Below are 26569 nucleotides of genomic sequence, written 5' to 3' on the forward strand. Positions count from 1 at the left end.
GGAGGTGCCCCCGAATCTGTTCCATTGGACTCGTGTGGACTATTGCTTTGTTAGCTGGCACAAGGATTATCGGGAGGTGCCCCCGAATCTGTTCCGTTGGACTAATTGTGGACTCTGTAGATCTACCTGCATGTGTTGTTCCAGCGTTCTTGATAATAAATCTGTTGAATCATCCCTTGGCCTATTGTCCCTTCTTGCTCTGCCGTACACCCCGTCACAAACTGGTGGCAAGCAGTGGGATCAGAGCAGAAGGAATGGAGGACAAAGGCCCATCAACATCGGGAACCAGCACCGCAGAGTACAAGAACTGGACTGCGGTGAACCTACAAACAAAGGCCCGTGAACTGGGAGTCAGCTACAAGGGACTCTCCAAGGAGCAGCTAATTGAGGCTTTGGAAGGAGTTCGCCTGCAAAATTACGCTGAGGAAGGATCCCCACAGCAAACGGAGGAAAGACGGCAGCCGGAGATAAATACCCAAAAAAGCCAGTGGGTTGTGTGGTAGGAGGAGGAGTTGGCGTTGCTGGGAGAAGAGGCCACCATAGACGATAAGAGGGAGGCCATTCACAGTGCTCAGGAGATGGCATTGCTGGAGAGGCAGATCGCTTTGGAAGCAGCTAGAAGCTCCAGACAGACTGTAACCCCAGCACCCACCATGAGGGAACTCCCCCGAGTGTCCCGCAAAGACTTCAAGCCGTTTAATGAGGCTGCAGGCGACATTGAGGGCTTCTTCCAGGACTTTGAGCATCAGTGTCGATTAATGGAAGTCCCAGAAAGGGAGCGAGTCCGACATCTGGTGGGGCTCTTAGAGGGTGGAGCTGCCGCAGCCTATAGAGCTATGGACCTTCGGGGGAACTGTGAGTATGCGGAGATTAAACAGACTATTCTAGAACATTATGCTGTTACCCCAGACACTTACAGGACTCAGTTCCGTACTTTAGCCTGTGATGAGGAAGTGTCTTTCAAGATGTATGCCCACCGACTCAATCAAATATGTCATCACTGGCAGGAGGCAGAGGAGGCCTTAACCTGGGAGACCTTCCTCCAGGTTATCCTAAAAGAGCAGTTTTACTTCAAGTGCCCTGCTGAGATCCGGGAATGGGTGCGTGAGAGGAGACCAGCCACTGTGGAGGAAGCTGCTGCTTTAGCTGATAAGGTTCTCACTATCAAGCCTCATTGGAAAAATGTACTGGTGGATGGAGTAAATACTACCAACACCCCCCCCACCAGTAGTCTCTTGTCCTTCAGTCCCCAAAGTTTGCTGTCCCACTAGACCACCACCTCATGTTGATACCCATGTGACTCACCTTCCAGCTAGTCCTACCCCTTCCTCTGAAATGCTACAAGGAGAGAAAGTAGTAAAGCGCAGGTGTTATGGATGTGGGCATCCTGGGCATCTGCAGGCCACCTGCCCAGCTATACAGTGGAGAAATCGGTCTCAATCTCAACAACCACCACATGCACCGTCACATAGATATCAGCCTCCAGGCTCCCTTACCTTCGTCCCCAGAGTGCACATGGGAAGGAGTGCGAATCAGCGCAGATGTTACCGATGTGGGCAGGCTGGGCATCTGCAAGACACCTGCACTCAGGGTCAATTGAGGATTGACCCTGCACCAAATCGGCCTATCAATTATTTACAGCCAAATACAATGGAGGAAGAGGTGCCACCGCTACAAATTGATTTGCCTAATAGCTCAGGAACCCATGTTCGACCATTAGGGGTTTATGGGGTGTGGGCCACAGCCATGAGTTCCTTTAATCCTCAAAGAAAGCATGTACAGGAGGTCATGCTGGACGGTCGGAGAGTCATTGGCTTTTGTGACTTCAGGGGCATTTCTCACCATAGCTGATCCCAGAGTGGTTCGGCCAGAGGCAATACAGCATGGACCTGGGATTACCATTGAATTAGCTGGAGGCCAATGGAAGAATATCCCAAAAGCAAGCGTAGAACTGGACTTTGGCTTTGGGGTCAAGCAATGCGTGGTTTGTTGTGAATTCTGCTCTTGGGCTCCCTCCGGTGGTTGCTAGTGGTAGTGCAGTGGTCTCTGGATTGTAAGCTAGGCAGGTGTTTCTGCTTATTGCAGTCCTATTAGGTATTTAGGTTTTTTGGATCCTTCAATCCCTGCCAGTTGTCCATTGTATCTTGGAGGGATTGCATCTCTTTCTGGCTCCACTTGCCCTGCTGTCTTTCAGCTTAAGATAAGTGTCCGTTTTTTGTTCTCTGTAGCACGCATGCTGTGTGCTTTTATGTGCAGTGCAATCTATTGTGTTTTTGTCCAGCTTTGACTTGTTTGGATTTTTCTGTCATGCTGGTTTCTCTGGAGATGCAGATATACATCCTATGTCTTTAGTCAGATGTAGCATATTGTATCTTCTGCTGTGGATTTTTCTAGTGTTTTAATGCTGACCCGTTAGAACTCTGTCCTATCCTTTCTATCTAGCTAGAAGGGCCTCTTTTGCTAAACTCTGTCTTTTCTGCCTGTGTACGTATTTCCTCTTAGACTCACAGTCAATATTTGTGGAGGGCTGCCTATCCTTGGGGGCTCTGCTCTGAGGCAAGACAGGATTTCCCATTTCCATCTTTAGGGGTATTTAGTCCTCCAGCTGTGTCGAGGTGTCTAGGCCATGTTAGGTACATCCCAAGCTACTGTAAACTGTTTTTTTGCTCTGAAACCTCGTTCTTCTGGTGATCCCATACAGCAGGTAAAAATTGTCATCTCCCTGCTGCGTGGCGATCCTCAGGATTGGGCATTTTTCCTGGAATCTGGAAATCCTGCCTTGCTTAATGTAGAAGCTTTCTTTCAGGCTCTAGGGTTATTGTATGATGAACCAAATTCTGTGGATCATGCTGAGAAGACCTTGTTGGCCCTGTTTTAGCGTCAAGAAGCGGCAGAATCGTATTGTCAGAAATTTAGAAAATGGTCTGTGCTGACTAAGTGGAATGAGGATGCTTTGGCGGCAATTTTCAGAAAGGGTCTTTCTGAATCTGTTAAAGATGTTATGGTGGGGTTTCCCATGCCTATTGGACTGAGCGATTCTATGTCTCTGGCCATTCAGATTGATCGGCGCCTGCGTCAGCGCAGAGCTGTGCGCGCTGTGGCGTTGTCCTCAGAGCAGACACCTGAGCCTATGCAGTGCAATAGGATTCTGTCTGGAGCGGAACAACGGGGATTCAGACGTCAGAATGGGTTGTGTTTTTACTGTGGTGATGCTTCTCATGTCATTTCGGTCTGCCCTAAGCGTACTAAGAGGATCGCTAGCTCAGTTACCATTGGTACCGTACAACCTAAATTTCTGTTATCTGTGACATTGATTTGCTCATTGTCGTCATTTTCTGTCATGGCGTTTGTAGATTCTGGCGCCGCTTTGAACTTAATGGACTTTGAATTTGCTAGACGTTGTGGTTTTCCCTTGCAGGCTTTGGAGAACCCTATTCCGTTAAGGGGCATTGATGCTACTCCTTTGGCTAACAATAAGCCCCAGTTTTGGACACAGGTGACCATGTGCATGGCGCCAGCCCATCGGGAGGATTGTCGCTTTTTGGTGTTGCATAATTTGCATGATGCTATTGTGCTCGGTTTTCCATGGTTGCAGGTACATAATCCGGCGTTGGATTGGAAATCTATGTCTGTGACTAGTTGGGGTTGTCAGGGAGTTCATGGTGACGTTCCTTTGATGTCAATCTCCTCACCCCCCTCTTCTGAAATTCCAGAGTTCTTGTCTGATTTTCAGGATGTGTTCAATGAGCCCAAGTCCAGTTCCCTTCCACCGCATAGGGACTGTGATTGTGCTATTGACTTGATTCCAGGTTGTAAGTTTCCTAAGGGTCGACTTTTCAACCTGTCTGTACCTGAACATACCGCCATGCGGAGTTATATTAAGGAGTCTTTGGAGAAAGGCCATATTCGGCTATCTTCTTCACCATTGGGAGCGGGATTTTTTTTTGCTGCCAAGAAGGATGGCTCCTTGAGACCCTGTATTGCTTATCGCCTCTTGAATAAGATTACGGTCAAATTCCGATACCCTTTGCCTTTGCTTTCCAATTTGTTGGCTAGGATTAAGGGGGCTAGTTGGTTTACTAAGATTGACCTTCGAGGGGCATATAATCTTATTCGTATTAAGCCGGGTGACGAATGGAAAACTGCGTTTAATACGCCCGAGGGCCATTTTGAATACCTCGTGATGCCTTTCGGGCTCTCAAATGCTCCATCTGTTTTTCAGTCCTTCATGTATGATATCTTCCGGAATTATCTTGATAAATTCATGATTGTATATTTGGATGATATTTTGATTTTTTCCGATGATTGGGAGTCTCATGTAAAACAGGTCAGGATGGTGTTTCAGATCCTTCGTGATAATGCTTTATTTGTGAAGGGGTCTAAGTGTCTCTTTGGGGTGCAGAAGGTTTCTTATTTGGGCTTTATTTTTTCTCCCTCATCTATAGAGATGGATCCGGTTAAGGTTCAGGTCATTCATGATTGGATTAAGCCCACATCCGTGAAGAGTCTTCAGAACTTTTTGGGCTTTGCTAATTTTTATCGCCGTTTCATTGCTAACTTCTCCAGTGTGGTTAAACCCCTGACCGACTTGACGAAAAAGGGTGCTGATGTTACGAATTGGTCCTCTGCGGCTGTCTCTGCCTTCCAGGAGCTTAAACGCCGATTTACTTCGGCCCCGGTGTTGCGTCAGCCAGATGTTTCTCTTCCATTTCAGGTTCAGGTTGACGCTTCTGAGATTGGGGCAGGAGCCGTTTTGTCTCAGAGGAATTCTGATGGTTCCTTGATGAGGCCGTGTGCCTTCTTTTCCCGAAAATTTTCGCCTGCTGAACGTAATTATGATGTCGGCAATCGGGAATTGTTGGCTATGAAGTGGGCGTTCGAGGAATGGCGACATTGGCTTGAGGGAGCTAAGCACCGTATTGTGGTCTTGACCGATCATAAAAATCTGATTTACCTCGAGTCTGCCAAGCGGGCGGCTGAATCCTAGGCAGGCTCGATGGTCTTTGTTTTTCTCTCGTTTTGATTTCGTGGTTTTGTATCTTCCGGGTTCTAAGAATATTAAGGCTGATGCCCTCTCTAGGAGCTTTTTGCCTGATTCTCCGGAGGTCCTTGAACCGGTCGGCATTCTAAAGGAAGGGGTGATCCTTTCTGACATCTCCCCTGATTTGCGACGGGTTCTTCAAGAATTTCAGGCTGACAAACCTGACCGCTGTCCTGTGGGGTAACTGTTCGTTCCTGATAAATGGACTAGTAGAGTGATTTCGGAGGTTCACTGTTCTGTGTTGGCTGGCCATCCTGGTATTTTTGGTACCAGAGATTTGGTTGGTAGGTCTTTTTGGTGGCCTTCTTTGTCGCGGGATGTGCGTTCTTTTGTGCAGTCCTGTGGGACTTGTGCGCAGGCTAAGCCTTGTTGTTCCCGCGCTAGTGGGTTGCTTTTGCATTTGCCGGTCCCTGAGAGGCCTTGGACGCATATTTCTATGGATTTCATTTCAGACCTTCCGGTTTCCCAGAGGATGTCGGTTATCTGGGTGGTTTGTGACCGGTTTTCTAAGATGGTTCATTTGGTGCCTTTGCCTAAGTTGCCTTCCTCTTCTGATTTGGTTCCTTTGTTTTTTCAGCATGTCGTTCGTTTGCATGGTATTCCGGAGAATATTGTGTCCGACAGAGGTTCCCAGTTTGTCTCTAGGTTTTGGCGTGCCTTTTGATTTTTGCATTGATTTGTCTTTTTCTTCCGCATTTCATCCTCAGACAAATGGCCAAACCGAGCGAACTAATCAGACATTGGAAACCTATTTGAGATGCTTCGTGTCTGCTGATCAGGATGATTGGGTGGCTTTCTTTCCATTGGCCGAGTTTGTCCTTAATAATCGGGCTAGTTCGGCTACCTTGGTTTCGCCCTTCTTTTGTAATTGTGGTTTTCATCCTCGTTTTTCTTCAGGGTAGGTTGAGCCTTCTGATTGTCCTGGTGTGGATTCTGTGGTTGACAGGTTGCAGCAAATTTGGGCTCATGTGGTGGACAATTTGGTGTTGTCTCAGGAGGAGGCACAACGTTTTGCTAATCGTCGTCGGCGTGTTGGTTCCCGGCTTCGGGTTGGGGACTTGGTTTGGTTGTCTTCCCGTCATGTTCCTATGAAGGTTTCTTCCCCTAAGTTTAAGCCTCAGTTTATTGGTCCTTATAGGATTTCTGAGATTATCAATCCGGTCTCTTTTCGTTTGGCCCTTCCAGCATCTTTTGCCATCCATAATGTTTTCCATATATCCTTATTGCGAAAATATGTGACGCCCGTTCTTCCCTCTGTTGATCCTCCGGCTCCTGTGTTGGTTGATGGGGAGTTGGAGTATGTGGTTGAGAAGATTTTGGATTCTCGTTTTTCGAGACGGAAACTTCAGTATCTAGTCAAATGGAAGGGTTATGGCCAGGAGGATAATTCTTGGGTTTTTGCCTCGGATGTCCATGCTACTGATTTGGTTCGGGCCTTTCATCTGGCTCGTCCTGATCGGCCTGGGGGCTCTGGTGAGGGTTCGGTGACCCCTCTTCAAGGGGGGGGTACTGTTGTGAATTCTGCTCTTGGGCTCCCTCCGGTGGTTGCTATTGGTAGTGCAGTGGTCTCTGGATTGTAAGCTAGGCAAGTGTTTCTGCTTATTGCAGTCCTATTAGGTATTTAGGTTTTTTGGATCCTTCAATCCCTGCCAGTTGTCCATTGTATCTTGGTGGGATTGCATCTCTTTCTGGCTCCACTTGCCCTGCTGTCTTTCAGCTTAAGATAAGTGTCCGTTTTTTGTTCTCTGTAGCACGCATGCTGTGTGCTTTTATGTGCAGTGCAATCTATTGTGTTTTTGTCCATGCTTTGACTTGTTTGGATTTTTCTGTCATGCTGGTTTCTCTGGAGATGCAGATATACATCCTATGTCTTTAATCAGATAGCATATTGTATCTTCTGCTGTGGATTTTTCTAGCGTTTTAATACTGACCGCTTAGAACTCTGTCCTATCCTTTCTTTTTATCTAGCTAGAAGGGCCTCTTTTGCTAAACTCTGTCTTTTCTGCCTGTGTACGTATTTCCTCTTAGACTCACAGTCAATATTTGTGGGGGACTGCCTATCCTTGTGGACTCTGCTCTGAGGCAAGATAGGATTTCCTGTTTCCATCTTTAGGGGTATTTAGTCCTCCAGCTGTGTCGAGGTGTCTAGGCCATGTCAGGTACATCCCACGGCTACTTCTAGTTGCGGTGTCAGTATTAGGATTGCGGTCAGTACAGGTACCACTAACTCCAGAGATAGTCCCATGCGGCTTTGGGGTCACCGGATCATAACAGTGGTTGGGGTGATGAGGGGCCTGCCTGCAGATATTGTCTTAGGAAATGATGTGGGAGAGCTACAATGTCGATTTGTGGGTGCCGGGAGCAGAGTTTAAATCAAAGAGGATGTAAAATTGTGCCCGCCTTTAAGCCTACAGCTGCACCATACAATACAGATGAGGCAGCCAACACCAAAATGCAGATGGACTGTCTAGGCAAGAGGAGCCCTGAGTCTGGTCAGCCATGCCTGTGTGTACTTAACCAGCGAGCTGTAGAGGTCCCTAGTACGTACACAAATTGGGAGGGGAAGGGATTGTCATGATATGTATTTTTTTCCCCTGTCCTGTATTTTGTATAATATGTCATGATGTGGTGCGAATTATGTTTGGTTGTATTTACTGTACACTTTGCAATGTCATGGGATGTATGTAAGTTAACCTGTCTCCTTCCCCCAATACTTGCAGCCCTAAGCTATAATGTAATTAAGCTTTGTCAACACCACTAGTGAAGGAATAGCCATTCTTCCTCACAGCAGGTGGCTAGTCAAATGCACATACTGGATAGACTAAGCAGAGCCAACCAGTCTAGAATCTTCTGGTGGACCCAACCATTGAATAGAAGGTGTGACCCCTACCCCCTTCATGGGTGGGCTGATCCCAGGAGCTCAAACAATCCATTCTTATTTTTGAGATGAGATGTGAGTTGACCTTTGAAGGAGGAGTGGGGATTCTTAGCTGAGGCAAGACCCCACGTCCATCTGTGACTGCGGAAGCGAACGGGGCGAGACTTGAGCTGAGGACATATCTCGTCGTTCGTGGGATTGTTTTGGGATCCCTTGGACTCGTGTGGACTATTGCTTTGTTAGCTGGCACAAGGATTATCGGGAGGTGCCCCCGAATCTGTTCAGTTGGACTCATGTGGACTACTGCTTTGTTAGCTGGCACAAGGATTATCAGGAGGTGCTCCCGAATCTGTTCCGCTAGACTAATTGTGGACTCTGTAGATCTACCTGCATGTGTTGCTCCAGCGTTCTTGATAATAAATTTGTTGAATCATCCCTTGGCCTGTTGTCCCTTCTTGCTCTGCCGTACACCCCGTCAGAGTTGGGGCTAAAGTTAGGGTTAGGGTTGGGGCTAAAGTTAGGGATGGGGCTAAAGTTAGAGTTGGGGCTACAGTTAGGGTTGGGGCTACAGTTAGGGTTGGGGCTACAGTTAGGGTTAGGGCAACAGTTAGGGTTAGGGATACAGTTAGGGTTAGTGTTGTGGCTAAAGTTAAGGTTAGGGTTGGGGCTAAAGTTAGGATTAGGGTTGGGGCTAAAGTTAGGGTTGGGGCTAAAGTAAGGGTTAGGATTGGGGCTAAAGTTAGGGTTGGGGCTAAAGTAAGGGTTAGGGCTATAGTTAGGGTTAGGGTCGGGGCTAAAGTTAGGGTTAGAATTGGGGCTAAAGTTAGGGTTGGGGCTAAAGTTAGGGTAGGGGCTACAGTTAAGGTTGGGGCTACAGTTAGTGTTGCGGCTACAGTTAGGGTTAGGGCAACAGTTAGAGTTAGAGCTACAGTTAGGGTTGGGGCTAAAGTTAGGGTTGGGGCTAAAGTTAGAGTTGGGGCTACAGTTAGGGTTGGGGCTACAGTTAGGGTTGGGGCTACAGTTAGGGTTAGGGCAACAGTTAGGGTTAGGGATACAGTTAGGGTTAGTGTTGTGGCTAAAGTTAAGGTTAGGGTTGGGGCTAAAGTTAGGATTAGGGTTGGGGCTAAAGTTAGGGTTGGGGCTAAAGTTAGAGTTGGGGCTACAGTTAGGGTTGGGGCTACAGTTAGGGTTGGGGCTACAGTTAGGGTTAGGGCAACAGTTAGGGTTAGGGATACAGTTAGGGTTAGTGTTGTGGCTAAAGTTAAGGTTAGGGTTGGGGCTAAAGTTAGGATTAGGGTTGGGGCTAAAGTTAGGGTTGGGGCTAAAGTAAGGGTTAGGATTGGGGCTAAAGTTAGGGTTGGGGCTAAAGTAAGGGTTAGGGCTATAGTTAGGGTTAGGGTCGGGGCTAAAGTTAGGGTTAGAGTTGGGGCTAAAGTTAGGGTTGGGGCTAAAGTTAGGGTAGGGGCTACAGTTAGGGTTGGGGCTACAGTTAGTGTTGCGGCTACAGTTAGGATTAGGGCAACAGTTAGAGTTAGGGCTACAGTTAGGGTTGGGGCTAAAGTTAGGGCTACAGTTAGGGTTGGGGCTACAGTTAGGGTTGGGGTTGGGGCTAAAGTTTGGGTTAGGGCTAAAGTTAGGGTTGGGCTAAAGTTAGGGTTTGGATTACATTTACGGTTGGGATTAGGGTTGGGGGGGTGTTATGATCCGGTGACCTTGGAGCCGCATGAAACTTTCTCTGGAGTCGGTGGAACCTGTACTGACCGCAAATCCTGAACTAACACCACAACTAGAAGTAGCCGTGGGGTGTGCCTAACAAACCCTAGACACCTCGACACAGCCGGAGGACTAAATACCCCTATAGATGGAAATAGGAATACTACCTTGCCTCAGAGCAGAACCCCAGAGGATAGGCAGCCCCCCACAAATAATGACTGTGAGTAGGAGAAGAAAAGACACACGCAGGTTGAAAACAGGATTTAGCAAAAGAGGCCACTCTAGCTAAATAGGAAAGGATAGGACAGAATACTAGGCGGTCAGTAATAAAACCCTTCCAAAAATATCCACCGCAGATAATACAAAAAATTCCACAATCTAACTAAAGACGTGGAATGAATATCTGCAACCCCAGAGAATCCAACAAGACTGAGAAAATACTGACACAATCTAAGCTGGACAAGAAAACACAAAAGAATAGCACTGAATTATGAAGCACACAGCATGTGTGCCACAGAAAAAAACCCAGACACTTATCTTTGCTGATTTGGCAGAAAGGCAGGAGGAACCAGGCAGAGGTCCAACACCTCCCAACAACAATTGACAACTGGCAAGGACTAATGAATCCTGCACACCTAAATACCCCAGTCAGAACTGCAATCAGCAGATACACCTGACCAGGACTGCAACCCAGGGACAACTGCATTACCACCTACTACCACCGGAGGGAACCCAAAAGCAGAATTCACAACAGGGGTGTGTCAGAGTCAGGGGTGTGGTTAGGGTTATGGTTGGGATTAGGGTTAGGGGTGTGTTGGAGTTAGGTGTGGTTAGGGTTGGGATTAGGGTTAGGGGTGTGTTGGGGTTAGGGATGTGGTTGGTAATTAGGGTTAGGGGCATACAGCATCATCAGCGAAAACATTTAAAAGTTATAGTCCTCAGAATATAGCGATGCAAAAATAATTATTTTTTATATAAAACAGATTTTATCGTATAAAAACACCAAAACTTAAAAAAATATATAAATGAGGTATCGCTGTAATCGTACTGACCCAAAGAATAAAACTGCTTTATCAATTTTATCAAACATGGAACGGTATAAATGCCCCCCCCCAAAACAAATTCATGAATTGCTGGTTTTCGTTCATTCTGCCTCACAAAAATCGGAAAAGCGGAAAAAAAAATGTCACGTTCCCAAAAAGGGTACCAATAAAAACGTCAACTCGTCCTGCAAAAAACAAGATCTCACATGACTCTGTGCAATAAAAAGCATCTTTTATTGTGTGACAGCTGCCAATCATAAAAACCCGCTAAACACGTTGCTCCCCTCCGTACACCTCGTACACACGACTCCGCTCCGTACACCTCGTAGACACGTGGCTCCGGTCCGTACAACTCGTACAGAAAGGGCTCCGATCCGTACACCTCGTACACACACGGCCCCACTCCGTACACCTTGTACACACGACTCCGCTCCGTACACCTCATACACACATGGCTCCGATCCGTACACCTAGTACAGACAGGGCTCCGATCCGTACACCTCGTACACACATGGCTCTGCTCCATACACCTCGTACACACACGGCCCCACTCCGTAAACCTCGTACACACGACTCCGCTCCGTACACCTCATACAGACGTGGCTCCGATCCGTACACCTAGTACAGACAGGGCTCCGCTCCGTACACCTCATGTACACACAGCTCTGCTCCGTACACCTCGTACACACACGGCTCCGCTCCGTACACCTCGTACACACACGGCTCCGCTCCGTACACCTCGTACACACACGGCTCCGCTCCGTACACCTCGTACACACGTGGCTCTGCTCCGTACACTTCGTATACACATAGCTCTGCTCCATACACCTCGTACACGCAGCTCCGCTCCGTACACATGTGGCTCCGCTCCGTACATCTCGTACACACGCGGCTCCGCTCCGTACACATGCGGCTCTGCTCCGTACATCTCGTACACACGCGGCTCCGCTCCGTACACCTCATACACACGCAACTCCGCTCCGTACATCTCGTACACACGCGGCTCCTCTCCATACACCTCATACACACGCGGCTCTGCTACATCCACACTGTAAACCCCTCCTGACCCCACACATAAACTTCCCCTCATCCAGCCCCATGACAACCAACACAGCAGAGTCCTGCATACACTGAGGCCCCTGACCATGTGACCTCTGACTCTTCCCCTCCTGTGACCTCATCACAGGTCCTGTGCGCACAGAGCAGCCATATCAGTGGTGGTTGAGCACGCCCCCTCCCGATAGGACACGCCCCCGGAGATGACGTCACACCTGGAAGGAGCCCATACACTCTAGCATTTACCTATCTGTGGTGTGCAGCTCTGCAGGTGGAGGTCGGTGCTGGAGATTCCCTATTACTGGGCGCAGGGGACATTAACCCCTTCAGCACTGAGGAGGCTCTTTTGGGTCCCCTGTGTGGTGTGTACAGTGACATAGCAGCTGCGGACGGAGGGGTCAGGCTGGTTACAGATACGCCGTCGCCTATTGGAGCTTTCTGGTAAGCAGCGTTTCCCGTCTCCCCTCATATATGGAGATTTTGGGGTCTCCGCCCTAGAACAAGCAGTGTTCCCCATGTGACGGCTCCGGTCAGTGATTGACCTTGTGCTTTGTTTCTGCTCATAGTAAATACAGGTCGGACTGGGAGCAGCAGACGCCTATAATGGGGGACGTGTCGCTTGGTAACGAGGGGGGAGACGCGGGACGGAAACATTTCCCCTTAGTTTCCCATAAGAATAGTGGCCCCAGTAACGCTAGGCTGAGCCGCGGACACACGACATTGCGCCGTTACATAATTTGTGGTGAAGGTTCCTCAGTAACATTATCGGAGCTCCTATCCTTATAGTGAGCCCTGCGGGGACACCCAGGAGACCCCACAGAATTCAGGAACCCCAATGGGGACATTCCGGCTTGTCACTCTCCATGACTGAAGCAATGGCCGTGTCTGTGGTCGCTGGGCCGTCTCCCCTGTATCTGTAGATTATGGAGCTGACACTGGCAGGATTGTGCGATCACAGAGCCGCTGATGGGTGTTACAATTGTTACAGAGATCAGGGAAACTTGGTTAGTGACCTCCAGCACCGAGGACGCCATTGTGCAAAAGTCTTCTGGGAAGGAAATTAAGCCCGAAGTGGAACCTGCCGTTTCCGAGGCAAAGTAGGTGGCGGGGAAATGTGTCCGCAGTAGTATTTCCCATCCCGCATATTAGTCACAGTTAGCTTCTGCATATGTCTCCATAGAGAAGATGCTATACAGCCATTTAGCTCGTCTGCTGGTGTTGCTCCCTTAAGAACAGTTAACGTTTGGCAGAAGTCACCTGTAAAAAACAAAACAAAAACTCAATTCCCCTTTAAGTGATTGGATCCCCGCAGATCTCTCAAAGTACGATCAAGGGTCTCTTCCGCTTTGTTGTGCACCATGGTACATATGTCCCAAACAATTAATTTCCAAGTCTGTAATACTTTATCTTTCCCTGAACCCTTAGGCCGGCGTCACACTGGCGAGTTTTACGGACGTAAGAGCGCAGAAATTACGTCCGTAAAACTCGCAAAATAAACGGCACAATTATTCTCAATGGGGCTGCTCCTATTAGCCGTATATTACGGTTCAGTATTATACGGCTTTCTACGGCCGTACAAAATCGCAGCATGCTGCGTTTGTCAGCGTATTGCGCAAAAAATTCGCCAATGAAAGTCTATGGGGGCGAGAAAAATACGGATTCCACACGGACCTGCAGTGTGACTTGCGAGAAATACGCAGCGGTGTTAGTGAAAAGTCGGTAATTCAATTGCCGGCTTTTCATTTTTCCTGCACAAACCCGACAGGATATGAGACATGGTTTACATACAGTAAACCATCTCATATCCCCTTTTTTTTGCATATTCCACACTACTAATGTTAGTAGTGTGTATGTGAAAAATTTCAGCGCTGTAGCTGCTGAAATAAAGGGTTAAATGGCGGAAAAAATTGGCGTGGGCTCCCGCGCAATTTTCTCCGCCAGAATGGTAAAGCCAGTGACTGAGGGCAGATATTAATAGCCAGGAGAGGGTCCATGGTTATTGGCCCCCCGTGGCTAAAAACATCTGCCCCCAGCCACCCCAGAAAAGGCACATCTGGAAGATGCCCCTATTCTGGCACTTGGCCACTCTCTTCCCACTCCCTGTAGCAGTGGGATATGGGGTAATGAAGGGTTAATGCCACCTTGCTATTGGAAGGTGACATTAAGCCAGATTAATAATGGAGAGGCGTCAATTATGACACCTATCCATTATTAATCCAATTGTTGGAAAGGGTTAAAAAACACACACACACATGATTTAAAAGTATTTTAATGAAATAAACACAGCGGTTGTTGTAATAATTTATTGCTCTCTCATTCCATTTTCAGACCCTCGCTTGGCAAAACAATAAACACACAAGATACATACCTTCTGATGTCAGATCACATCCCACGAGGTAATCCATCTGAAGGGGTTAACTAATATTACAGGCAGAGCTGCGATAAACCTCTCGCTCGTGCCTGTAATCCCCCGGGTGCTGAAAGGAAAGCAGTGATCTATACTTACATTCAGTTGCGGTGATGCGCCCCTGCTGGATGTTCTCAGGAACTGCAGCCTGGGAACTTTTTCCCACGCTCCAGGTCATATGAGGACATCCACCAGGGGGCGCATCACCGCGACTGAATGAAATGTAGGTCAATGACCTATAGTTACCTTCAGTCGCGGTGATGCGCCCCCTGGTGGATGTCCTCATATGACCTGGAGCGTGGGAAAAAGTTCCCAGGCTGCAGTTCCTGAGAACATCCAGCAGGGGCGCATCACCGCAACTGAATGTAAGTATAGATCACTGCTTTCCTTTCAGCACCCGGGGGATTACAGGCACGAGCGAGTGGTTTATCGCAGCTCTGCCTGTAATATTAGTTAACCCCTTCAGATGGATTACCTCGTGGGATGTGATCTGACATCAGAAGGTATGTATCTTGTGTGTTTATTGTTTTGCCAAGCGAGGGTCTGAAAATGGAATGAGAGAGCAATAAATTATTACAACAACCGCTGTGTTTATTTCATTAAAATACTTTTAAATCATGTGTGTGTGTGTTTTTTAACCCTTTCCAACAATTGGATTAATAATGGATAGGTGTCATAATTGACGCCTCTCCATTATTAATCTGGCTTAATGTCACCTTCCAATAGCAAGGTGGCATTAACCCTTCATTACCCCATATCCCACCGCTACAGGGAGTGGGAAGAGAGTGGCCAAGTGCCAGAATAGGCGCATCTTCCAGATGTGCCTTTTCTGGGGTGGCTGGGGGCAGATGTATTTAGCCACGGGGGGGCCAATAACCATGGACCCTCTCCTGGCTATTAATATCTGCCCTCGGTCACTGGCTTTACCATTCTGGCGGAGAAAATTGCGCGGGAGCCCACGCCAATTTTTTCCGCCATTTAACCCTTTATTTCAGCAGCTACAGCGCTGAAATTTTTCACATACACACTACTAACATTAGTAGTGTGGAATATGCAAAAAAAATGGGGATATGAGATGGTTTACTGTACGTAAACCATGTCTCATATCCTGTCGGGTTTGTGCAGGAGAAATGAAAAGCCGGCAATTGAATTACCGGCTGTTCACAGATATCGCGCTGAATGAAATCTAAATACAGAATATATATATATATGTGTCTCAATGACATATATATATATATATATACTGTATATATGTTTTCCCGAACATTTGAGCACATAAATCCATTAGATGTCGGTTTTGCAAGCCTGCGCGAAAATCTCGCAGTACGGATGCCATACGGATTACATACGGAGGATGCCATGCGCAAAATACGCTGACACACCCTGACTACGGATCACTATTTTGGGAACATTTCTCCGTATTACGGCCGTAGTACGGACGTATAATACGTGGCGTATTGTCTTACGCCGAGTGTGACGCCGGCCTTAGTGATATTACAGATGGGAGTTTCCAAGAGCGCGAGATTCAGGGGCAATCCTAGTGCTGACTGAGCCGTGCAGCCTCCATCTGGGCCGCAATCCCAGATGATGCAACGGCCGGAGCAATGCAAACTTCTGCGAGCCACAGATTGTGTCACCTGTACCTCCTGGGGCATCAAGGGAAAATAGTCTCATTTCCACTCGAAGTCTGAGCCATAATTGCCAAATACGCCTGTGAAGATCTGATGTTGTGGGTTATGAAAATCACCTAGGCAGGTTAACGATGAAACTATTTTTATTCCATACATGCATGGTTGTACAACAAATCCAGGTGGATGGCCAAAATACAATGTCCTCAGTCCACAAGTTCCCAATCTGATATCAGTAGTTCCGCTGGCTCCGTACCAGGCGATACCCACTGCCTCCCAACTTTTGGTTGGCCCACAGCACCAGTTGGTATAGTGTGCAGTCACAGCCTATGTTCCTCCTGATGATGGATATCACGACCGTAGCTCATGGATACCCCTCCAGCCAACAATCTCTTGAACTCCATAGACTGTCCATCCATCCCAGCTTGGATCCTCTCCCTTGTAGTTCCTCCAACATCTGCCTGATTCAACCCATGTTTAATTTCTCCCTCCCCCTTAAACATTTTTCTTTAGCTCACAGAATAAAGCATGTTGCATCACCTGGGGCTGCATGTGAATCCCCCTGTGTTAACTGCTCACCTGGTTCAGCTATCTTCATCCACACAATGGGCCTAGGCTGGTAGAAAAATGGATTGATAGGATGATTGCTTTACATTTACCTTTAGCAATCTACTGTCTGGCCTTAAGCCCCCGTCACACTAAGCGAGGTCGCTAGCGAGATCGCTGCTGAGTCACAAGTTTTGTGACGCAACAGCGACCTCAGTAGCGATCTCGCTATGTGTGACACGTAGCAGCGACCAGGCCCCTGCTGTGAGATCGCTGGTCGTGTCGGAATGGCCTGGACCTTTTTTTGATCGTTGAGGTCCCGCTGGGTAGCACACATCGCTGTGTTTGACACCTTACCAACGACATCGTTGACTACAACGTCTCATAGGACGTCCCTCATCGAGGTCTGAATCGTCATAATAGCTGCCATGTGACATCGTTCTACAGGTCGCTACAGGTCGCCGCATCGCTGCTGCGTCGTTGGGAAGATCTCACTGTTTGACATCTCACCAGCGACCACATAGCGACGCAGCAACGATCCCTGACAGGTCGTATCTTTGTCGGGATCGCTTTAGCGTCGCGAAGTGTGACGGGGCCTTTAGGTTTACATAAGATCTAGCTTGCTCGCCTTCCTCTGCTTACTGTCACTGAATGGAAACATTGAGTCATGAGGATGAACTGACGAGCCAGCAAATCACTAATAAAACACAGCAGGAAAATATCTAATAAAACACAACACTATTGATGCAACCAGTGCTCTGTGCTGTCTTTAGTAAGTGGCCATATCCTTACATTGCCTATCTTTGGTCATCAACCACAAGAAGATTATTTAATATGACATATTTAGGACCGGATGGACAGGTGGAAGTTGGGGTTCTGGTCCCTGACCCGAACTTTTTAGAAAGTTCCTGTTCAGGTACCAGAACAGCACCTGAACTTCCACCAGAACCTGAACCCCATTGAAAACAGTGGATATCTGAACTGCTAAGAAAGGGGAAAAAAATTATCTCTCTCTTCTCCAGCACTGACTTCTGAACACTTCCCTGGACTTAAGCAGAAAGCCTGTTTACTGCGTTCAGGTCCGAACAGTGACAGTTCTGTATGAATGCCGAACATTTCAGTTCGGGTTCACCCATCTCTAGACATATTCTTTCAACTTTTCCAAATCATAGCTTTTTTTTTCTTGCAGAATATCTCAGTCCATAACATCAAAGGCTGGTGGAACTGGTGCTGGTAAACCTAATTTTATTAGAGTTTTACTATTGATACATTTGCACCTTTCTTCTAGAGTCAGGAAGACTTTGTTGAATATGTCGGCAGTGAAATTTAAGTCTATGTACGGATTAACTCCTGTGCACTCTATGAATATGTTCGCTAAGATATTCTTTGTATTTGTCCCAAAGAGCCCGGGGATTGGAAGGTGCACAGGTTGTGGTTATTATAGGGAACAGGTTTCGAAGTTGAAGTGGAAAGCGAGTGATGGACGCCTCCTGCAATGTCATATCCCAGTGTGGATTATCTTCCATCAGACCACGCTTTTGGCATGCCTTCCTGTAAGATTAACACAGCTCATCATCAACTGTTGTTAAGTGTGTGAAAGATGTCGGCCCGGACACAGTGTGAGGCAATTAATATAGGTAGTAACACTCTGCGTTGTTTGGATGAATTGTATACACGCGTCCAAGAGCATCACTAGTATCATGAAAAATAGATATTGGCGTGCACTCTGAGTTTCACTAGTGGAGATTTCAATTGTGGGGATTGGTGAAATCCTTCGTAGACCATGTAGAATAAATGTCAATAGACCATGTTAAATAAATGTCAATTGCACATTCCTTTTTATTAAAGGTCAAAAATAAGAGCAACCTTTGAATGTCAATGCTTTTTGGCCAACTCAGCCTTTTTCACGACAGTTGCACTCAGCAGGTATTCTCTTCTAGACAGGGATTTTTCTTCCCTGGAGGTGCGATTTGTTAAATCTGGAAGGTATAGTTCATGAGATATCCTTGGGTAGACTGATGAATGTGGAAAGCCTGTATTTCACATGTCCCAGATCGGGTGCTTGCTTAAATGTTCACGTTTTGATATTGTCCATATTTTTTCAGTAACTTTACCTCAGAAAAAGCACCAGCATTTTTATGGGAATCACTGCTTATAGATTTTCTATAGTTTGCATATTCTGGAATTCTGAATACTTGAGTACAGCAGAAAGTATTTACGGAGAGAGTAGCCATATGTGTCCCCCACATCTGAGGTCACTAGGTTTCAATTATACAAATTTGTAATTTGAGTATTTAATAAATTTGCAGTGAAATATGTATAGGTATGAATGTATGTCTAGCAGTAATTTAACATTTTAATATCCGTCCTGAGACTGCAGGTCTCACAGGGGGTCACAGCATATGTTATCCTGAGAAGGCAGTCTACTGTCTCCTATCTCGCCAGGGAGTCTTGCTAAAAACCAGGAAGAAGGGGAAACGTTTCACACCTTCTGGCCCTTTTGAACAGAGATGTCAATTACAGCCTGACACTAACTATGAGTAACGTTGCACAAAGAGTTTCAGAGGAAATAATATACCGTATATACTTGAGTATTAGCCGAGAATTTCAGCCCATTTTTTTAGGCTGAAATTGCCCCTCTCGGCTTATACTCGAGTCATAACCAGGGGATGGCAGGGGAGGTGGAGCAGCAGCTGTGTAATCATACTCACCTGCTCCTGGCGCAGTCCCTGGTTCCCCGGTGCCGGCAGTTTCTTCCTGTAGTGAGCGGTCACATGGTACCGCTCATTACAGTAATGAATATGGCCCACACTCCACTCCCATAGGGGTGGAGCTGCATATTCATTACTGTAATGAGCGGTACCATGTGACCGCTCAATACAGGAAGAATCTGCCGGCGCCAGGGAACCAGGGACCGCGCCAGGAGCAGGTGAGTATAACGCAGTGCGCGATATTCACCTGCTCCCCGTTCCACCGCCGCCGGACGCTGCTGCGTCTTCCCCGTCCTCTGCACTGACGCTCAGGTCAGAGGGCGCGATGACGCGATTAGTGTGCGCGCCGCCCTCTTCCTGGACAGTCAGTGCAGAGGATGGGGAACACGCAGTGGCGGCCAACGGCGGTGTAACGGGGAGCAGGTGAATATAGCAAGTGTCGGGGGCCTGAGCGACGAGAGGTGAGTATGTGATTTTTTTTTTTTTTTATCGCAGCAACAGCATATGTGGCAAATGTCTACATGGAGCATCTTATGGGGCATAATCAGTGTTTGTGCAGCTTTATATGGGGCAAATGTCTTCATGGAGCATCTTATGGGGCTTAATCAGTGTTTGTGCAGCTTTATGTGGGGCAAATATCTTTATGGAGCATCTTATGGGGCCATTATCAACATTTGTGGAGCATTATATGGGGCAAATATCTTTATAGAGCATCTTATGGGGCCATAATCAACGTTTGTGCAGCATTATATGGGGCAAATGTCTGTATGGAGCATCTTATGGGGCCATAATCCGCATTTGTGCAGCATTTTATGGGGCATATTTTAATATGGAGCATCTTATGAGGCCATCATAAACTTTATGGACCATTATATGGGGCTCCTGATTCAGTATGGATATTCAAAAACACTTAACCTACTGATGTCTGAATTAATTTTACTTTTATTGGTATCTATTTGTATTTTTGACATTTACCGTTAGCTGCTGCACACTGTGTCGGTGTGTGATTTATGCTCCCATTGTAGCATAGGACAGAGGTTGAATGCTGGACTGAGTGAGAGGAGATAGATTAACTCTTGCAGGCGCAACCCCAAGTCACGAGCTGAGAATGGGGTACATGACAAAACTATTATGAGATTGGAATTGAATCGGTTTAATTGTGCTTTTTTCTGTTCATCTTTCACAAATTATATGATAGTAGTGTGACAGACAGGTTTAAATGTATGTGTTTTGGCACTTTATAAAAAAAAGTTGTTTGGATCTTGTTGTGATTTAATTGATTTGATACAGGAAGCATCAAACCTATTTTGTGATATATATGGCCCTGGAGTGTAAGGCTATGTGCACGTACAGGATTTTTCTCCCTATAAAAATGCGATAAAACTGCGAAAAAAAACGCATACATTAAGCATCCTATTATTAGAATGCAAATCCGCAATTTTTGTGCACATGTTGCTTTTTTTTTTCCGCCGTCGAATCATATTCTGGAAAAAAACGCATGTTCATTCTTTGCATTGATCCGCTTACTTTCCGCATGGGGCTATGCCCACCATGTGGGAAGTTAGCGGATCATGCGCGGTTGGTACCCAGGGTGGAGGAGAGGAGACTCTCCTCCAGGCCCTGGGAACCATATAATTGTTAAAAGGAAAAATTAAAATAAAAAATTGTGATATTCTCACCTTCCGGCGTCCCCGGCAGTCTTCCCGCTCCTCGCGATGCTCCCGTTCCCAATAATGCCTTGCGGCAATGACCTGTGATGATGTAGCGGTCTTGCGAGACCGCTACGTCATCACAGGTCATTCTCGCAATGCATTACTGGGAACGGGAGTATCGGGAACGCTGCGGGGGATGCCGGAAGGTGAGAATATCACGATTTCTTTGTTTTTTATTGTTTTTAACATTATATCTTTTTACTATTGATGCTGCGTAGGCAGCATCAATAGTAAAAAGTTGGTCACACTTGTCAAACACTATGTTTGACAAGTGTGACCAACCTGTCAATCAGTTTTCCAAGCGATGCTACAGATCACTTGGAAAACGCTGGCATTCTGCAAGATAATTACGCTTGTAAAATGCTAGTGTTTAGCGGAAAATCGTTTTTCCCATAGCAGGGAGTTCTGGAATTGCCGCGGAAATTTCTGCGGCAATTCCAGACGTGTGCACATAGCCTAAGAATTGGCATAAATCCTGCTTCCTGGAGTCTAGCTGTCGAACCACAGGATGTCATGTGGGAAGATGAATTGTATCTCCTAATACTTTGCAGAAAATGCTTGAACTTATGAGTTGTTCCTGACATGTATGAAAGAAGTGGTTCAGAAGTTAGACTTGAAGGTGGCAAACTGACTTTACCATTTGACCACCACATACCAGGTGATTCCAAGTTAAAATTTTTTGCTTACCGTCCATTTTGCCTATTATGATTTTCAGTGTTCCCCATGTGACGTCTCCCCAGATTCCTGCGGCTCCGGTCAGTGATTGACCTTGTGCTTTGTTTCTGCTCATAGTAAATACAGGTCGGACTGGGAGCTGCAGACGCCTATAATGGGGGACGTGTCGCTTGGTAACGAGGGGGGAGACGCGGGATGGAAACATTTCCCCTTAGTTCCCATAAGAATAGTGGCCCCAGTAACGCTGGGCTGAGCCGCGGACACACGACCTTGCGCCGTTACATAATTTGTGGTGAAGGTTCCTCAGTAACATTATCGGAGCTCCTATCCTTATAGTGAGCCCCTGCGGGAACATCCAGGAGACCCCACAGAATTCAGGAACCCCAATGGGGACATTCCGGCTTGTCACTCTCCATGACTGAAGCAATGGCCGTGTCTGTGGTCGCTGGGCCGTCTCCCCTGTATCTGTAGATTATGGAGCTGACACTGGCAGGATTGTGCGATCACAGAGCCGCTGATGGGTGTTACAATTGTTACAGATATCAGGGAAACTTGGTTAGTGACCTCCAGCACCGAGGACGCCATTGTGCAAAAGTCTTCTGGGAAGGAAATTAAGCCAGAAGTGGAACCTGCCGTTTCCGAGGCAAAGTAGGTGGCGGGGAAATGTGTCCGCAGTAGTATTTCCCATCCCGCATATTAGTCACAGTTAGCTTCTGAATATGTCTCCATAGAGAAGATGCTATACAGCCATTTAGCTCGTCTGCTGGTGTTGCTCCCTTAAGAACAGTTAACGTTTGGCAGAAGTCATCTGTAAAAAACAAAACAAAAACTCAATTCCCCTTTAAGTGATTGGGTCCCCGCAGATCTCTCAAAGTACGATCACGGGTCTCTTCCGCTTTCTTGTGCACCATGGTACATATGTCCCAAACAATTAATTTCCAAGTCTGTAATACTTTCTTTCCCTGAATTCTTAGTGATATTACAGATGGGAGTTTCCAAGAGCGCGAGATTCAGGGGTAATCCTAGTGCTGAATGGGCCGTGCAGCCTCCATCTAAGAGAGCGGCCACAACCCCAGATGATGTAACGGCCGGAGCAATGCAAACTTCTGCGAGCCACAGATTGTGTCACCTGTACCTCCTGGGGCATCAAGGGAAAATAGTCTCATTTCCACTCGAAGTCTGAGCCATAATTGCCAAATACGCCTGTGAAGATCTGATGTTGTGGGTTATGAAAATCACCTAGGAAGGTTAACGATGAAACTATTTTTATTCCATACATGCATGGTTGTACAACAAATCCAGGTGGATGGCCAAAATACAATGTCCTCAGTCCACAAGTTCCCAATCTGATATCAGTAGTTCCGCTGGCTCCGTACCAGGCGATACCCACTGTCTCCCAACTTTTGGTTGGCCCACAGCACCAGTTGGTATAGTGTGCAGTCACAGCCTATGTTCCTCCTGATGATGGATATCACGACCGTAGCTCATGGATACCCCTCCAGCCAACAATCTCTTGAACTCCATAGACTGTCCATCCATCCCAGCTTGGATCCTCTCCCTTTAAGTTCCTCCAACATCTGCCTGATTCAACCCATGTTTCATTTCTCCCTCCCCCTTAAACATTTTTCTTTAGCTCACAGAATAAAGCATGTTGCATCACCTGGGGCTGCATGTGAACCCCCCTGTGTTAACTGCTCACCTGGTTCAGCTATCTTCATCCACACAATGGGCCTAGGCTGGTAGAAAAATGGATTGATAGGATGATTGCTTTACATTTACCTTTAGCAATCTACTGTCTGGCCTTAAGCCCCCGTCACACTAAGCGAGGTCGCTAGCGAGATCGCTGCTGAGTCACAAGTTTTGTGACGCAACAGCGACCTCAGTAGCGATCTCGCTATGTGTGACACGTAGCAGCGACCAGGCCCCTGCTGTGAGATCGCTGGTCGTGTCGGAATGGCCTGGACCTTTTTTTGATCGTTGAGGTCCCGCTGGGTAGCACACATCGCTGTGTTTGACACCTTACCAACGACATCGTTGACTACAACGTCTCATAGGACGTCCCTCATCGAGGTCTGAATCGTCATAATAGCTGCCATGTGACATCGTTCTACAGGTCGCTACAGGTCGCCGCATCGCTGCTGCGTCGTTGGGAAGATCTCACTGTTTGACATCTCACCAGCGACCACATAGCGACGCAGCAACGATCCCTGACAGGTCGTATCTTTGTCGGGATCGCTTTAGCGTCGCGAAGTGTGACGGGGCCTTTAGGTTTACATAAGATCTAGCTTGCTCGCCTTCCTCTGCTTACTGTCACTGAATGGAAACATTGAGTCATGAGGATGAACTGACGAGCCAGCAAATCACTAATAAAACACAGCAGGAAAATATCTAATAAAACACAACACTATTGATGCAACCAGTGCTCTGTGCTGTCTTTAGTAAGTGGCCATATCCTTACAATGCCTATCTTTGGTCATCAACCACAAGAAGATTATTTAATATGACATATTTAGGACCGGATGGACAGGTGGAAGTTGGGGTTCTGGTCCCTGACCTGAACTTTTTAGAAAGTTCCTGTTCAGGTACCAGAACAGCACCTGAACTTCCACCAGAACCTGAACCCCATTGAAAACAGTGGATATCTGAACTGCTAAGAAAGGGGAAAAAAATTATCTCTCTCTTCTCCAGCACTGACTTCTGAACACTTCCCTGGACTTAAGCTGAAAGCCCGTTTACTGCGTTCAGGCCCGAACAGTGACAGTCCTGTATGAATGCCGAATATTTCAGTTCGGGTTCACCCATCTCTAGACATATTCTTTCAACTTTTCCAAATCATAGCTTTTTTTTCTTGCAGAATATCTCAGTCCATAACATCAAAGGCTGGTGGAACTGGTGCTGGTAAACCTAATTTTATTAGAGTTTTACCATTGATACATTTGCACCTTTCTTCTAGAGTCAGGAGGACTTTGCTGAATATGTCGGCAGTGAAATTTAAGTCTATGTACGGATTAACTCCTGTGCACTCTATGAATATGTTCGCTAAGATATTCTTTGAATTTGTCCCAAAGAGCCCGGGGATTGGAAGGTGCACAGGTTGTGGTTATTATAGGGAACAAGTTTGGAAGTTGAAGTGGAAAACGAGTGAGGGACGCCTCCTGCAATGTCATATCCCAGTGTGGATTATCTTCCATCAGACCACGCTTTTGGCATGCCTTCCTGTAAGATTGACACAGCTCATCATCAACTGTTGTTAAGTGTGTGAAAGATGTCGGCCCGGACACAGTGTGAGGCAATTAATATAGGTAGTAACACTCCGCGTTGTTTGGATGAATTGTATACACGCGTCCAAGAGCATCACTAGTATCATGAAAAATAGATATTGGCGTGCACTCTGAGTTTCACTAGTGGAGGTGCCAATTGTGGGGATTGGTGAAATCCCTCGTAGACCATGTAGAATAAATGTCAATAGACCATGTTAAATAAATGTCAATTGCACACTCCTTTTTTATTAAAGGTCAAAAATAAGAGCAACCTTTGAATGTCAACGCGTTTCGGCCAACTCGGCCTTTTTCACGACAGTTGCACTCAGCAGGTATTCTCTTCTAGACAGGGATTTTTCTTCCCTGGAGGTGCGATTTGTTAAATCTGGAAGGTATAGTTCATGAGATATCTTTGGGTAGATTGATGAATGGGGAAAGCCTGTATTTCACATGTCCCAGATCGGGTGCTTGCTTAAATGTTCACGTTTTTGATATTGTCGATATTTTTTAAGTAACTCTACCTCAGAAAAAGCAGCGGCATTTTTATGGTAATCACTGCTTATAGATTTTCTATAGTTTGCATATTCTGGAATTCTGAATACTTGAGTACAGCAGAAAGTATTTACAGAGAGAGTAGCCATATGTGTCCCCCACATCTGAGGTCACTAGGTTTCAATTATACAAATTTGTAATTTGAGTATTTAATAAACTTGCAGTGAAATATGTATAGGTATGAATGTATGTCTAGCAGTAATTTAACATTTTAATATCCGTCCTGAGACTGCAGGTCTCACAGGGGGTCACAGCATATGTTATCCTGAGAAGGCAGTCTACTGTCTCCTATCTCGCCAGGGAGTCTTGCTAAAAACCAGGAAGAAGGGGAAACGTTTCACACCTTCTGGCCCTTTTGAACAGAGATGTCAATTACAGCCTGACACTAACTATGAGTAACGTTGCACAAAGAGTTTCAGAGGAAATAATATCCCGTATATACTTGAGTATTAGCCGAGAATTTCAGCCCATTTTTTTAGGCTGAAATTGCCCCTCTCGGCTTATACTCGAGTCATACCCAGGGGACGGCAGGGGAGGTGGAGCAGCAGCTGTGTAATCATACTCACCTGCTCCTGGCGCAGTCCCTGGTTCCCCGGTGCCGGCAGCTTCTTCCTGTAGTGAGCGGTCACATGGTACCGCTCATTACAGTAATGAATATGGCCCACACTCCACTCCCATAGGGGTGGAGCCGTATATTCATTACTGTAATGACTGGTACCATGTGACCGCTCAATACAGGAAGAAGCTGCCGGCGCCAGGGAACCAGGGACCGTGCCAGGAGCAGGTGAGTATAACGCAGTGCGCGATATTCACCTGCTCCCCGTTCCGCCGCCGCCGGACGCTGCTGCGTCTTCCCCGTCCTCTGCACTGACGCTCAGGTCAGAGGGCGCGATGACGCGATTAGTGTGCTCGCCGCCCTCTTCCTGGACAGTCAGTGCAGAGGATGGGGAACACGCAGCGGCGGCCAGCGGCGGTGGAACGGGGAGCAGGTGAATATAGCAAGTGTCGGGGGCCTGAGCGACGAGAGGTGAGTATGTGATTTTTTTTTTTTTTTTCGCAGCAACAGCATATGTGGCAAATGTCTACATGGAGCATCTTATGGGGCATAATCAATGTTTGTGCAGCTTTATATGGGGCAAATATCTTTATGGAGCATCTTATGGGGCCATTATCAACATTTGTGGAGCATTATATGGGGCAAATATCTTTATAGAGCATCTTATGGGGCCATAATCAGCGTTTGTGCAGCATTATATGCTGCAAATGTGTGTATGGAGCATCTTATGGGGCCATAATCCGCATTTGTGCAGCATTATAATATGGAGCATCTTATGAGGCCATCATAAA

The 26569-nt window shown here is 46.8% G+C and overlaps 3 protein-coding genes across 4 annotated transcripts in view; 2 read left to right on the forward strand and 1 right to left on the reverse strand.

Annotated features, from left to right (window-relative positions):
* Positions 1-26569, forward strand: part of LOC143766334 (uncharacterized) — a 617908-nt gene that overhangs the window by 234057 nt on the left and 357282 nt on the right.
* Positions 1-26569, reverse strand: part of LOC143766330 (uncharacterized) — a 1024462-nt gene that overhangs the window by 83032 nt on the left and 914861 nt on the right. The gene's annotated exons all lie outside the window — the stretch shown is intronic.
* The window catches only part of LOC143766375 (uncharacterized), a 106184-nt gene continuing 91519 nt past the window's right edge, over positions 11905-26569 (forward strand). The window contains exon 1 of the mRNA XM_077254022.1: positions 11905-12172. The gene's annotated coding sequence lies outside the window, so the exon portion shown is untranslated. The remainder of the gene's footprint in view (positions 12173-26569) is intronic.

The sequence above is a fragment of the Ranitomeya variabilis genome, chromosome 4, assembly GCF_051348905.1.
Source record: "Ranitomeya variabilis isolate aRanVar5 chromosome 4, aRanVar5.hap1, whole genome shotgun sequence".
In the NCBI taxonomy this organism is placed as follows: Eukaryota; Metazoa; Chordata; class Amphibia; order Anura; family Dendrobatidae; genus Ranitomeya; species Ranitomeya variabilis.